The sequence below is a fragment of the Tyto alba genome, unplaced genomic scaffold, assembly GCF_018691265.1.
Source record: "Tyto alba isolate M040663 unplaced genomic scaffold, T.alba_DEE_v4.0 Super-Scaffold_48, whole genome shotgun sequence".
Classification (NCBI taxonomy): Eukaryota; Metazoa; Chordata; class Aves; order Strigiformes; family Tytonidae; genus Tyto; species Tyto alba.
The window spans coordinates 9,194,621-9,209,267 of NW_024881324.1; the positions used below are offsets into that span (position 1 = coordinate 9,194,621).

A 14,647-nucleotide genomic window follows, 5' to 3' on the forward strand; every position below is an offset into this window, starting at 1 on the left:
ATGACGGGAGAGACAGACAGACAGGCGAGCGCGGAAGAAAATCTATCGACCTCTGCCTTATGTAAAAAGTGAGGAGATTACAGCCACCCTTCACAGAAAAAAAACAAAAACCTGCTGCCCGTAAAATATCGGGCCGGTTTTACAAACAAATTAGGTGCAATAACGTGCAATTACAACTTACTATTACCTCGCTGCATTGCAAAAATAACTACGGCGTAATATTTTCCCCGGCCATTCTCAATTTCCCTCTCCCTCATTCACAAGCCTTGCTCCGTATCATAAAACTGAACCATCTCCATCACCCGAACAGAAACAGATGAACGTGAAGCCGGGATTTTCCTTTAGGGGAAGGCTTCGTTCGAAACTGAAATTAAAAGTCCTTGACTTCTCGGTGTGTAAGCAGAGTAACTCACTACGCCTGACCACATCTGACACGTAAAGTAACCATTACTGCATAAAATACATAACCATGAGCGTTAAAGGTTAAAGTGTAACCTGCGTTACAAAATATGAATTTCTTTACCATACAAAAGGGAAAAGGTCTCCGGCAAAGGTCATCTACCTGCACCCTTGCCGATCTGTACACAGAAAACATTTGTAAGGAGGAAGGTTTTACAAACATACGTTTCTTTGCCCGGGCGTAACAGAAATGCTTAAAATTTTTCCCCAATTCTGTCAGGAGTTCGTGCTCACAGGGTAGAGATGCTGCTCGGAGGAGTCCCTATTACACAGCATACGGTAAACAAAATAAAAATAGCCTGTCGCTCTCGTTGTCTACACAGTGCATTATATAACGGGCTTCCGACTTGTTTTCTTTTCTATTATTACTCTTCAGTAATTCCTCCTCTTCAATAACATGCAAATCGCTCCCAATTCTGTCATTTTATTATTATCGCTATTACTATTACAGTAGGAGCTAACGTTTTCCAGCCGCCTTTAATTTCGACTTTAATATGCTCAGGAATTGCACGGACGGATTCAGCACCCACAAACATACCAAGGGTCATTTATTTGCTTTCTGCCGGTAAATTACGACGCCTTCGGAAAAAAAAAACAAAACAAAAAAAAACCGAAACACCCCCCCAACCCGATTCAATCCAACACCCACCGCCACCGCCACCACCCCCCCACCGCCCCAAAACAAACCCGGCGGCGGGAGGGCCGCGGCCCCGCTCCCCGCGGGACGCCGCCGGCCGGACCCCGCGGGCGGGGGCGGCGGCACCCCGGTTCCTTCCCCCCCACCCCCCCAAAAAAAAAAAAAAAAAAGAAAATCCCATCCCCGGGCCCTCCCGCCTCGTCCCTCCCGCCCCCGCTCCCCCGGCCGGCAGTACCGGGTGGCGTCTGCAGCCGGCCTGGGCCCTGAGTGAAGCGGAGCGGGGCTGCTGCCGGGCACATCCCAGCCCCAGCGCCGCCTCCTCCTCCTCCTCCTCCGCCGCCGCCGCCGCCGCCACCTCCTCCTCCTCCTCCTCCTCCTCCTCCTCCTCCTCCTCGCTTCATTCACCCTCCGGCAGCCGCCCAGCCCCGTACTCCATACGCCGTGCGGCGGCGGCGACCGGCCCTGCCGGCACCCGGCCCCGCGCTGCGCCCCGCCGGGCCCGCCCGGCGCACACGCACCGCACAGCCCCCCCCCCACACACCCCCCACCCGTGTCGCCACACACGCACGGCACACCGCACAAACCACACACACACACACACCGAGACTGCCGCACCGGGGGGGCAGCCGCGGCTCGCAAAATGTCCACCGTCCCCGCGGCCACCCAGACCCCGCCCGGCCCGGCCCGGCCCGAGGGGGGGAGGAGGAGGAGGAGGAGGGGAAGGAGGAAGGAGCCGGCGGAGGGGTTGGGGAATGTGGGGAATGGGGGATCAGAGCTGTACGAGCGGCTCCCTCCCCCGGACCGCCTCGGCCCCCCCCGTACCCCCGCTCCGTTCCCTCCGCTTCGGCCATTTCACGGCCGACACCACCCCCCCCCCCCCCCCCCCGGGGCCGCGGCAGCCAGGCGGGCTGGAGCCCTACGGGGGGGTGGGCAGTGCGATCCCCTTCCCCCCCACACCCCCATACCCACAGCCACCCCCCCCCCCCCGGCCCCGTGTTTTTCCAGCTGGAAATCGCCGGCAGTTTGCAGTCTGAACAAGGGAGGAAGCCGCGGGGGGGGGAAGCAGAAAGCAGAGGAGGAAGAAAAAGCCACTTACTGTAAAGTGTCAGTGGAGGTGGGGTTGGCGGGGGGGGGTCAGAGAGAGACTCGCACACAAATATCTTCCTAGCTGATCACGGGCCTTGGGTCTGCTTTTTTTTTTTTTGGTTTGGTTGGCTTTTGTTTTTTTTTTTTGGTTTGGTTTGGTTTTGGCTTTTTTTTTTTTTTTTTTTTCCTTCCCCCTGCAGTGACACAGGTCCGGGATGTCTCCACCACTGTAGTAGAAATGATGTCTGCGGTACGGCGCTCGCTCCCTCTCCTCTCTCCAGCATGTAAATGGGTAACAGAAGCCAAATATGGAGCAGTTGGCTGCCTCTGCAACAGCTCAAGGATCCTACTTCATGCAAAAGGCGGGGGGGGGGGGGGGGGGGGGGGCGAGAAGGGAGGGAGGGGGAGGAGGAGGAGGAGGAGGAGGAGGGAGAGGGAGGAGGAGGAGGAGGAGGGGGGGGGGAGGAGGAGGCGGCAAGGCAACACTCTGGCAGGCGGCCAAGAGAGCCACACAGATTATTGCACACGCACAGCACCGCCGGGCCGAGGCGGCCCTTAACCCTTTGCGGGGCCGCCGCACGCTTGCCCGGGGGCGGCGGCGACTTGCCCGGGGAGCTGGGGTTGGGGGGGTGAAGGGCGGGGGGGGGGGGGGGTCTCGCCTCGCCACTTACCTCTTCCTTCCCCTTGTAACACTTCAAAGGCTGGGCTGGGTCTCTACGGCCGGGGTTAATAATCCCTGCCCACGCTGCTGCTCCACAGAAGTGCCCGCTCCCGTGGCAGGCTGCGCCGGGGGGGGATCACAAAGCACTTTGCAGGCGGAAAGCAAGGAGCTGGGGTGGGGGGGCTGGGGTGGGGAACAAACAAAACCACCCCAAACCTATATTGTTTAAGGGGGAAGGAAGAGACAGCTAGCGGAGCATGCTGTCCTTCAGAAATGGCAGGGAATGCTGGTCGAAAGGATGCATGAAAATCAGTTGCTCAGTCAAGTCTGGTCTGTCTCTCTAAGGGAGGAAATAAAACTGTGCTGGAAGCCAGGGAATGCTCTGAAGCAGCCTCTGCGAGAGTCAGAAGAGGGTGATTTTATTTAAGATGCCATATTGCATTTCGCTGTGGAGAACTGCGAAGTGATTTAGAGCAAGAGCCTGCATCCCACTCCCTTTTTCTGAATTAGTTGTATTTATCCGGATCCTTGGCATATGCTTGAGTTGCTTTGTAGAAAGTACCTTCCACTTCATTCAGACCAAAGAGGCTCTGACTCATACCGTTACTGAACTACAAGACAGGCAGGGCTGAACCACGCATGTTTGGGTACTAACTCCCTCTGGATTCCTTAGCACGCATTTCTTCAAAGATCCCCTCACATCTCTCCCAGATGTATGCAGACCACTGTGAGCCTCTCCCAAACACCCCCCCCCCCCCCCAAATGAAGGCAACTTACACTTCCCTGGCACGCCAGCCTCAGCCCGTTACTCTTCTCTCGCCACAGGTCTCTGCAGTGCTATAAACTGCAGTGATGGGCAAATAACAAGCACAGATGCAAACTGGAGACCGGAAAAAATATCCTCCTCCTGGATTGGCTCAGTCTGGTCTTCAAGTCTTAGAAGAAAAGACAAAACAGCAGATTATCAAGCCAGGTACAACTTGGAGAAATAAAACAAATTATGGAAGTAATGAATGGAGGAATACAGCCAAAGGACAGTGGGCTGCTATGCTGGCATGCAGCCTGACAGTGGTCCGTAAGGAACCATCTACTCTCTGCTTTGACATCAGGAAGGGAGGCACGACACAGAGAAAACCTCACCCCATCCCAAGAACATTGCAAAAAATGTTGCATAAATACCTAAGGCTGCCCTGTAGCAGCTCCATGGAGCTGGATGCTGTGGGGTCACGGGCCTCAGGCTTCAGATGTGCACTCCCTGTAACGTGGCCATCCAGGCCAAGCTGTTTATTGCAGCTTGTACTCATTCACCACAACAATAAAATCCAAGGTACCCTGTTTCTGGTGCAGGTGTATCTCTTCGGTGTCCGTTATATATTAGCATTAAATCTAGCATTGGAGTCTAGATGCAGAGTACCCTAGGAATCAGCCTGTTGTTACACAGATCAGCAAAGTAGTCCCTTCTATGACTCCACTAGTTCACCATGATTGCTAAAGAACATAACACTGTAAGCTGCAGCACTCTTGATTTAGAGTTGATGCTGTAATATAGACTAGCTTTAGGAAACATAAGGATCTTTTACCATAGCACCTTCCCCACCTTTAGTTCAGGTTCATTATGAAATTCAACATCATTTTCCATTCTAGGAGTGGTCTGGGGACAGAAGCAGCAACAGGCCAAGATGTCTGGACAAACGTGCCACTCAGCACTATGAGACATTGAACCTACAGCAGCAAAGCAGACAGCAAAATTATCTTCACTCAGCTAATGCAAGGTTCATTGATTTAATGAAAGGAACCAAGGGAGAGAGACAGAGACTGGAGATTACTGAAAAATCAAGTGAAAACCCTGGAGAAGCTGCAACTCCATCATCAGGGTTCAATTCTGAGTATGCAGTATTCTCCTGTCTGTCACCTTTTTTATTGCAGTTGTACAGAGTGTTACCTCAGGAGAAAGGCATCTTTCCTTCTCAAACGTTCACCTTGCCAAGAGGTGTGGCACACGCAGAGAAAGAGAAGCCACATTCATGCTGAAGCAAGCTTTGGGCAACTTTCCCTTCTGCAGCAGGCTCGTGTAAGAGGCTTGTGTATTCCTCCACTCTGTGGCTATGGTGTTTGCCACAGGTCCTGCATTTTTTGCCACGCTCCAGGCTTTTACATCTTTGTCTGTGTTTCTGCTTCAGAGTTGAAAAGAGGCCCCTAAAATGTAAGTCGATTGTAAGTCAAAGCACTATTGTTTCCCTGAGCCAGCACGCAGCCTTAACCCAGGGCTTTGGGAAGTTCCACAAGTGCCACCAGCCACATCAGGTTCATAAGCCATTCCTCACCTCTGTTTTGACTTGATATATGTTGGTTGCGTTAACACATGAGAGATGAGGGGACTATACCTCCACGGACATTGCCTGGTACGCAGGATATACTACCACGTCACAAGATGTCCTTGTGCCTCTGCAGCTCCCCTGCTGAGGGCCTGCCTTGGGGCTCAGCATACTCCTTCCACAAAGAGTATCACAAAATACAGAGGTGCTGGTGAAGGCCGAGGGGGTGGGAAACAGCACCTGGACGTGACCTTTGCTGCATGGCCAGGGCAGAGTTCCCTCAGTATGCCTTAAGGCAGTGCAGCCTATTGACTCAGAAGTGCAGAACTAAGCCAGAGGAGAATTTGCGTGGAAAGTAGATGTGATTTTACGTGCTGCCAGGATAGTTCAGACAATAGGGATAAAGAGAAGCAACTCATCACTGAAGCGGTCAGGTCCTGCTCAAGGGCTGCCCCCAAATACCTGCAGTGCACTCTCACAGCAGCTAAGAGCCACTCTAAAACCCATCGACTCACCCCCTCTGAGGAGGGCATATAGCAAGGCGTGCGTACACGAAAGAAGCAGCAAACTCCCAAACCAAAACTCTTCCATTGCAGACCTTCCCGTCTCTGGGGACAGAAAGAGAGCAGAGGTGTGTGACAGATGGCAGTCAGCTGGCGGAGCGCAGTACGGACAGGGGCTCTGGCACCACGGTGGTGAGTGGGACACAAAAATCCACGGCGACTTGAGCATTTTTATTTGGTGCCAGTGAGGTGCTGGAACTGGTATGGCTCCCAGCTGAATATAGTCTTGACCAAAAGATATTCATCAGTTTGACATGTAAGATGCGCACTCTCTAGAAGAAGCAGTCTTTCAGTCCACTAGTTGTAATGTGTCATCTACACTGCATGTTTTATACAATTAATTATGTCTACAAAAAATAAAAGAATAAGAGGAATAGGAAGTTGGATTTTTTTTTTTTTTTAAACATTCACATTTAGGGAAATCCAGTGATTGACAACGTGTTGAGGGTGAAAAGTAATTTCACAGTTATTGATCATTACAGTCCCAGTCTTTAATTTGTCATAAAATGACATTGTTGGTCTCATTACAGCCTCTAGTGGACAGTAGTAATCCACTTCACAGACCTGTCATACAATTTGCTCAAATGACAAGCATTATCAAGGTGGAGGTTACTCAGAGAGAGCGTGAACATACAGTCATTCTTATCCCCTGTCAAAAAGGATTTTTGAAAACAATCAAAGCTTTGTTGTCATTGCTCATAAGGTGCCTTGCTTTACACTTCAGGTATTAACACTAGCTTGTAAATAAACAGAGAACTTCTGCTATTCATTTCAGTTTCAGACAGCTTTCATAAAAACTAAATTAATCTCAAATATTTTTATAACAGAAAATATTGGTTGCCATGTTTTTGGCTTAAGTAAGATGTTTTTATTCCAACTCAGAATCTGCCGACTGTCCAATCCACCTCCTATCTATTTATAGCCCTCTCACATTCAGATAATTTTTGCTAATGCAGTTATTTTCATTATTATTTCAGACATATGCAGCTGATTTAAGGTATTTTAACAGCTTTAACAAATGAGAAACTATAATTTGGATTACAGCTGGCTAATTAAGGTATGCTTTCCTCAGGGAAGTCAAAAATGTACACGATCTGAACAATAACGTATTTGGAATGTATTCTTTAAGTGTCACTCGTGTGAACATAATAAAATATGACTAACGTCTTTATTTTTTGTGTATTCATTTACAAATGAGTGTATCTCCTGTCAGAACAGGGATGTTGATGATGTTCTCCAGAACTCTGTGATTGCTTTCAGATGGAAGGAAATTAGATTAGTAGACACAGAGAACCAATGCTGTCTCTTTAAAGCCACAAGTATCTCATGCAAATTAACATTTAGTGAAACGAGAGCAGAGCATTCATGAAGAGTAAGCAAGTATGTAGTACTACACTGTGACTCAAAGAGAAAAATCTTATGGTCTAAGATGCTGAGGTCCTTTGCAAGTGAATTCAAAGGAAAGGCTGCCGTTAATTTCTTTATTTTACCACACTGTGGCTAGATATGAGTTGTAGGGTTGCTGAACAAATCATCGTTTGTCATGCTTTGTCGTACAGACAATGGAATATTTAAGTAAAAAAATGTTTACCTTATCATTGTCTTGATTTTTAAAAAGAAGCAATCAAGTTCCTCTTTAAAAAACAATAGCTTCAGTAGCTTTGAAATAACAGTAAGTCCTTAAATGCAGATCTGAAATAAGATGCTTTTGTTGTTGTTGTTGTTGTTGCTTTTTTTAAACAGAGAAAGCAGTTCATCAAGGGATTAAGAAAACTGATGAATCCTCTGAAGTCTTAAAATCAAGACTGATTTAGTCTTTTGAATAAGTTGTCAGTAAGTTACAGGTCATTGATCTAGAAGGAAGACCAGCTAAGCTACCAGTGACCACTCCAGGATGAACCACAGCCACAGTTAGCCCCATAAACTGTTCCAGCAGTGACCAGTGGAAAATAAGCACTAAGCCCTTTTCTAGAGGTGCTGAACTGGTCTAGGCAACCTCTCAAGTAATAACTTTTTGCGACCTGTTAGGTGCTTTATGGCCTGTGGTCTTAAGCTGTCTGAGGTCTCCATCCATGTCCCGGTCTCCACATGCCTCCTCTGACATTGCTGCTACCCCTATGGCTGGTGTGAGCAGACGCATGGAAACTAAACTGCCGCCTTATTCCTGGAAGTGATCGCTTCATCTTGGGGTTAAAGTACGCCAGCAAGGCACAGAGGGGAAGCTGGGCTCTGTGGAAAATGCTTGGTTTCCAGGGATGTCAAGGCAGCGCTGCTAACAAGGATTAACATTCAACCAAAATGACGGTGCAGGCCTAAGGAGAATTCACCGTCCTCTTTGTGGGAGAGGGCTCTTGGCTGCTAGCAGGGAGCAGGTGGAGGCCACAAGCCCTCCTAAGAGACATGTGTTGTCCCTTTAAATCATACCTGGTACAGAGACTTATCTGGGAGTTCACTTGCCAGGTTTTTTTCTGTCTGTTAAGGGCGTTATGGTCTAGACAGATTAGATTAGCATCTATCCTGTAAACACTTAGGGTTGGGAAATAACTCTTAGCCTTTCTTAAAGCGTCTTACCCGCATATAAGGCAGTGTGGTTTCTAAAGCCTGCTACAGTCACTCTGATCAATGCTATGCATATTTTGATAAGTGCAATGAGTTTTTAGGGGAGGAGGGAAATGGGCTAGAATGGGCTGCTTACCTGTTTGAACAGACCCAGGAATTGAAAACTTGGATTTTTGACTCTTACGTCCTTTAATGCCCCCCAACTGAGAGGCTGTTCTGGTCTATTGAACAAATCCTTCCTACCTCATGGGTCACTGACCTACCAGACCTTCAGAGCCAATGGGCTCAAGCCTGCTGCCAAGCCTGCACGTCTTGTTCACATGCTAAAAATCTTACCTTTCATTGAGAAAAAGTGCAACATATGAATAACAGCTATTTTCTACCCTCACTCTATCTACCTCTTCACAAAAAAATGATACACATGGGCCTGGGCCCCAAAGCTCTCATGCAAATTCAGAACTGAAGTTTACCCAATTCAGCCAATATTGGTAAATCTGGGCTCATGCCTTAGTTTCAAGACAGAGGTAAGTACAAGTTGCTTTATGTCCAAGACCAGGGTTACTTTGTATCTATATTTTCACTGTACTGTCAAAAAGAAAACTAAGACAGTATTAACCAGAAATACAATAATAGTCCCGAAATATCTTGTACACAGAAAAGAGCTATATTTCTTTTTTTTTCAAAAGGTATCATATGCCACAAGACTGCAGTCACCTGCAGCACAAGAATGGCAAATTTGGACGGTGCATAAACATTAAAAATTTACGTGGGGTAATTTTGGTAGGAAGGAATTGCTATATCCCCTTGGATTTGTTCCGCAGTCATGGTCAACTGGAAAATCCTCAGGCAGAGATGAGCTGCAGGCATGACAGTGAATTGCCTGGAGGGTAAGAAGTCCTCAGCCTGCAAGTCTTTGACCAACAACCTTGGTGAGCATGGTAAACATTTACCTTCCATCTGATTACAGGCTGAGGGGGTAGTTTTCCTGTTTCTTCTGCAAGGTCACAGGGATATGTCCAAAGAACCCTGAAAATCCATAGTTTAAAAAAGAAAAATGTCCTGGGAAAAGTGACAGGAAGGCGGAGGTAGGATATGATTTCAATTCCGTTATTTCTGCTTGTGCAGACCATTTCATAACTAGACTGTCATCGCTTTAATTTCTTACTGCACATAGGCAGCACCTTTCTCTCAGAGATTTTCCAGATCCTTATTCAGCAGAGGCCTTTCTACTAGAGGCAACAATTGTTCCTGTATTGGCTGAAATGTCATACCATGTCTTTCTTTCACATTTTCCACAGGAGAGCTCCCATTCATATCTGTCTTCTTCCTTTGGATCTGCCCTCATATCATCCTCATATGATATTATTCATTTATTTATACTTACGGTAATGAAAGATACTTATTCAAAGCTCTAGAAGCCCATAGCAATTACAAGAAAAACACAACAGTGTAAAAGCAGTTTTCTCAAAAAGAACTTAGCTGGGTACCCAGGTACATCAGAAACGCCTGCCTGCTGAAATAACATCTTCAGCCTTCTCCCAGGGCATGTGTCTTTCAACACAGGGCCTCTCCAGAAATCATGAAATACAAACCCTTGTGAAGTATAGGTTCTATCTTAGGGATAGACTCACTTCTGCATGGATTGTTCTTCCATGGTGTCAGGTGGGGCCAAGAGAGTGGAATGGGCACCTGGGGGCAGGACCATCTTATGACAAGCTGTTCCTCGCCAAGAGATGTTAATTCTGAAATGGTTCCTCACTGCAGATTTTTCACAGTTTATATTCTCATCTTCTTTGCATAACAGGACATAAGAATGGCCACACAGTGGCCGTAGGACAACAGTGGTCATAAACAGACTCTTAAGGAGACATGGGCATTATGTACTACTTCCTCTGCATACTCTCCAGCCTCCCACTATTTTCAGTTTAAGGGACTTCCTGAGCAGGATGTGGTTTCTGCCTATTCAGTAAGCCTCAATGAATTTATCTCTCAAGACTTGCACAGTCTCCTCCATCCATCAGCATGTGTAAACTGTAAGCATCCACAATCCGCTATGTCACGCTGTACACGTTGAGTTCCTGATGCAGGAAGAATCACCTCATCCTGCCCACTTCATTCAATGTTCCCAGCTCTTGCACTGAGACAGAGAATGGCCAGTCCCTATCCATACTTCTCATGCTTCCTGGAACTTTGCAGACACCTATCATATTCCCCCCAAATTATCTTTCTTTCAGGCTGGAAAGGTTGTTACACAAACGCATCTGTTACAGACTTCACTGCTTCTGCCGCAGTTCTAACCTGGTTTTGAGTTCCTCTGTCTTGGTATTAGTTCTGTGACATCCTCACTCCCTCCGTTCTTCTGCCTGTAGAACAGGGATAATAAAAATTATCCTTTTACCTTGTGGAACAGTGGTGACACAGTGAAGTACATGTTTTACGACTATTAAAGCAATACTGAATGCTCTCTTTTCCCAAGGCTTAACCAAGGACTCAGAAAAGCAACAATCCACATATCAAGGACAACAGAAAACAGTATTAATATAAACAAATATAAACCCATGATTCTATCTAGATTTTTTTCATCCTTGTTTAGTAACACAGACTGTCTAAAACCCTTCCCATTTCATAAACTACCTCTGTCAACCAACCCACTCTGGTGTTAAAAATCTGAAGCGATAGGACATACCCCACCAACCTCAGGAGATTATTTCACACACTTATATGTGTAACAGGTCTGAAAAATATGACATGCTACAAAAGTGGGATAAGCAGGTGGTTTTCCTGCCATTTAATCTGTCTCTCCCCTTTTCATGATACATCTCATTTATTAGGACATAAATATTAAGTAATTTCTCTCCCTTATTTGGCCCACCTTCAGCTAGGTGTGTAAACCTGGTACCTAATGTAAGGTGTACAAATCGTCCCATTGTCTTAATGATTCTGAATCATACATTTAAAGTCAGCTATGTGCTTGGGGGTATGTCTTCGTGAACAAGTTACAGTGAGGCAGTCACGGGTGTGGATTTATAGGACACCAGCTACTCAGCAATAACTGCACGGATGAACACCCTCTGCCTGGTGGTAAATGCCAAGCAGGTTAGCCTAGAGAGTCCCAGCCACAATCACCTCTGCCTCCCCACAATCGCTTTTGCTGCTATTCTCTGAAGACTGCTCCTTCCACCAGTCCGTCCCCAGCAGTAACATTATGCCCAGAAGTAAACATGATAGTTGCATATAGAGGCACTACCACCTCCCTCACCGCCAAAGTGATCCACCTCCAGACACAGCTCAAATAATTATTTTTTTTTTAACATATCCCTCTAATCTTGCAAACTGAAGCAAATATTTAAGAGACCTTGTCTCCCTTGCTGCATTACTATTTCAGCCCTTTTTTTGTTTATATTAGTAGGATGCTGTTTGCAGAGTCTTCATCGTTTATCACACACGAGTCCTCTAATTCTTAAGCCCCTCTGTTTCCCTCTGCTGGTTAAAAATGTATAGCGGGGGGGAGCAGGGAGGGTGGGAAACGGCAAGCAATTCCTCAAATAATTCTCACAGTCAAACAATGTGCCCAGTGTAGGGGGGGTTGGGGGCAGAGGGGACAGAGCTCGCCAGTAAAGTGTACCAGTGGTTGCTGCCCCAAAGATACTTCTGAGAGCCTGTAGGTATTGTTACAAAATGTACATACTTCGCAGGGTCCTGCACAGTTTATCAGCTGTACAGAAATTCCTGTGTAGTTTATAATCTGGGCAAGCATCCCAGCCCCAGCGTTGTCTCTCGCTAGAGTCTCTTCAGAGTATCAGAGGTTCCCAGGAATGCTCCCAGAAGCTTTTAGCTCAGTGTGAGTCACTGCCAAGTTGAATGGTTTCTTCGAGTCCCTTGTAGCGATTATCCTGAAAACTGCAGAAGAGGAACTTGCAGGCTCTGTAAGAGTCCCTAAAAGGCTCAACTTGTACAGGAGCCATGGCCTGGCCTCTAAAACATTTATCTCAACCTTGCACACATTTAAGGTCTCTCCAATGAAATCACAAAATCTACGTGATGTATCTTGAAATTAAAGCCTTTTCATGAGAGTTATTCCTTTGGTGATTTCCTAAAATCTTTGTTTATATTCTAATAATCCCTCAGATCCCTAAATGAGGATCAACGCCCCTTTCCTGTTTGAACTAGATGCTCAAATCAGTTATATGAGGCCAAGTTTCCTCCCTGGGCAGTTTACAACATAAGCACACAGGTTATGTCGTGCACAGTAAATGATGCAGTCAAATATTCCATTATTTGACATATCTCAGAACAGTTATCTCCTGAGAAAAGATTGCATTTTCGAGGCCAGCTGATTTTTCAGAAATAGCAAACAATCAGTGGGGCAAAAAGGGTAGATTCCTCCAAACGTAAAATGACAATGTTTACTTGTTTTAACCTACAAAAATTATAATTTCCCAAAACCAAATTGAAAGAACAAATTCCAACAACAACCAAGCCCCTTTTATTCTTATTCTAAAGAACTGTAACTTGATATTCCCTACTTACTGTGCTAGCTGAGGATTCGCCTGTCTTCTTACATGTTAGCATTTCTGATACTTCTTACTAGCCAAAATGTTCATTGGGTTTCTTAAGTTCCAGTATATTGCTTCTTCTGAATCTGTTACTCTTGTAGTAGCACTTTCCCTTAGTAGCACATTGAATTCATATAGTTTATGGTCACCAGTTCCTAGATTCCTTACAGTGCTCAAGTCTGCAGTGAACAGAAAGATAAGATATCAGCTTGAAATCTCTACTATCCGGACAACAGACCAAAAATTGTTTTTTACTTATTTCAGGACTTCAGACTCGGAATATCCATGTGTATAATTAAAATCTGGATTGTTAAAATGTACTGAAAATACATTTACCATGAAAATGTTTCACCTATTAGTTATTCCACTTCAAACTCTTCAACTCTGCAGTGTTACTATTTTGTTTTGTTTTGAAGTTTGTTCCTTTTAAGCTAACCCCAAAGAATTTCACTCTCACCCATTGTGGTTATCAAGCTGTAGTTTGCCAGCATTGTACGTATTTGTGATACACAACTCCCTTCTGCTCTTCCCAGCTTTTTCTTGTATACGTTGATTAATATGCCTTCTGTATCAATATTCCTGTTAGGAGAATTAGCTCACTCTCATCGGGAATGCTCACCAGATAATCATCTCCATCACTTGGTAACGCTGCTCCCAGTCTGTTGTATAACTCCTGTATAGGGACACTTGGTATGTAAATACTCTCCTTAATCTTCATCTTTCATTTCAAGGATAAAACAAAACAAAACAATAACAAAACCTCCTCTATTTTGCATGCTGGGAGAACATGCCATTAATATTAATTAATTTATTTATTTAAAGTTGGTAAAAGAATTTGCTCTTAGGCTGGGAATGTGACTGCCAAGTTTCCTGCCTGCAATTTGTTACGGCTCAGTAGTAAACTCCTGAAAATAGGAATTTGAAATGGAAATAGTGACAGGCCTTTTAACTACGCTATAATAAGCAGGGTGTTTTATCTTGCATACTGTATGTCGTTACACAATGGCAGCCTATCATAATGTGCACGGAAAACAAACAGGGTCTCTTTAGATCGCTCTCCTGGCTAAAACTGGGCAGACAGAGGAAGTAAAACAGTCTGAAAAGACAAAAGACTAGAAGGTCAAGAACACCACACCCAGACCTAAGCCCTTCTGTTACGCAGTGGAGCACAGGGATCTTCGAGAACTTGCTCTTGAATAATTTGACTTTGATCAGCTTGCCATAAAAAAAGAGGTGTAGTCTGCTACATTGCTAAAGGGAGTAAAGAACGAGGCTTTCCTTAAGTCTTAAGCTGGAAATTAATGTACCCAGACCTGCCCTGTTATGCAGAAGAAAGCTCCAAAAAGTATCTATTTCTTGCAAATGTTATTTATCTGCCTGTAATAGTGCATGCCATGTAATTCTGCGTATATAAACCACATGAACATTAAAGCAGGTTTGCATATGAGCTTTCAAGCATCGGTTGAAAAATGTAGTTTTTCAGAGTTGCTGAACACCCAGAGTCCTAACATGACAGCCAAGTTTCTCCAAATTTACACCTGTGTAAATGACAGCAGTACTGCATCTTTGTGAAAATAAAATACTACTACTGTTTTTTACAAGATACTTGGCAACCAGGAAAATAACTGAAGCATATGTACAAAACAGAGTCTCTGGGACTTGAACCAGGCACTTCTGGTTTGTAGCACACATGCTTAAATGCCATATATTGAACTGCCACATCATGTCTATTTTTACTAATTGAGTTTACTTACTTGTGTTTGGGCACTGTACCAGCTACTCAGCAAGACCAAGAGATTAATGTAAAAGCC

At 45.6% G+C, this 14,647-nt stretch overlaps 1 protein-coding gene across 10 annotated transcripts in view; it reads right to left on the reverse strand.

Annotated features, from left to right (window-relative positions):
* ATXN1 (ataxin 1) overlaps window positions 1–14,647 on the reverse strand; it is a 246,212-nt gene that overhangs the window by 218,030 nt on the left and 13,535 nt on the right. For 6 of the 10 annotated variants that reach the window (XM_042806661.1, XM_042806658.1, XM_042806657.1 and 3 more), the window contains 3 exons: window positions 12,811–13,015; window positions 10,579–10,643; window positions 3,621–3,778 (listed from right to left, as the gene is read on the reverse strand). The gene's annotated coding sequence lies outside the window, so the exon portion shown is untranslated. Of the gene's footprint in view, window positions 1–1,331; window positions 1,436–2,192; window positions 2,527–3,620; window positions 3,779–4,440; window positions 4,566–10,578; window positions 10,644–12,810; window positions 13,016–14,647 lie in introns of those variants that run through there. The other 4 variants (XM_042806664.1, XM_042806653.1, XM_042806656.1 and 1 more) reach the window with 3 other exon arrangements.